Source organism: Lipotes vexillifer, unplaced genomic scaffold, assembly GCF_000442215.2.
Source record: "Lipotes vexillifer unplaced genomic scaffold, Lipotes_vexillifer_v1.1 scaffold325, whole genome shotgun sequence".
NCBI lineage: Eukaryota > Metazoa > Chordata > Mammalia > Artiodactyla > Lipotidae > Lipotes > Lipotes vexillifer.
Window position 1 is genome coordinate 2,176,237 of NW_006799313.1, and position 330 is coordinate 2,176,566.

Here is a 330-nt window from a genome sequence, read left to right on the forward strand (position 1 = left end):
TACACGACTGCCCCCGTGCCTTCAAATGCCAGTCACAAGCCCACGTTATCACCTGTGCTTCTGACCAACCTGTTATAAACTGGAGGTTCCAAGGTCTCCCTTCCTGGGCTTCAGATGCTAGTTGCAAGTCCAGGTTGTTACCTGTACCTCTGACCAACTGGCTATAAATCAGAGGTTCCCACGACCCCCTCTGCGGGTTTGATTAATTTGCTAGAGCAGATCACAGAACCAGGAGAAGCATTTTGCTTATTAGATCACCAGTTTATTATAAAAAGATATAACCAGGAACAACCAGATAGAATAGATGCATAAGGCAAGGTATAGGGAAAG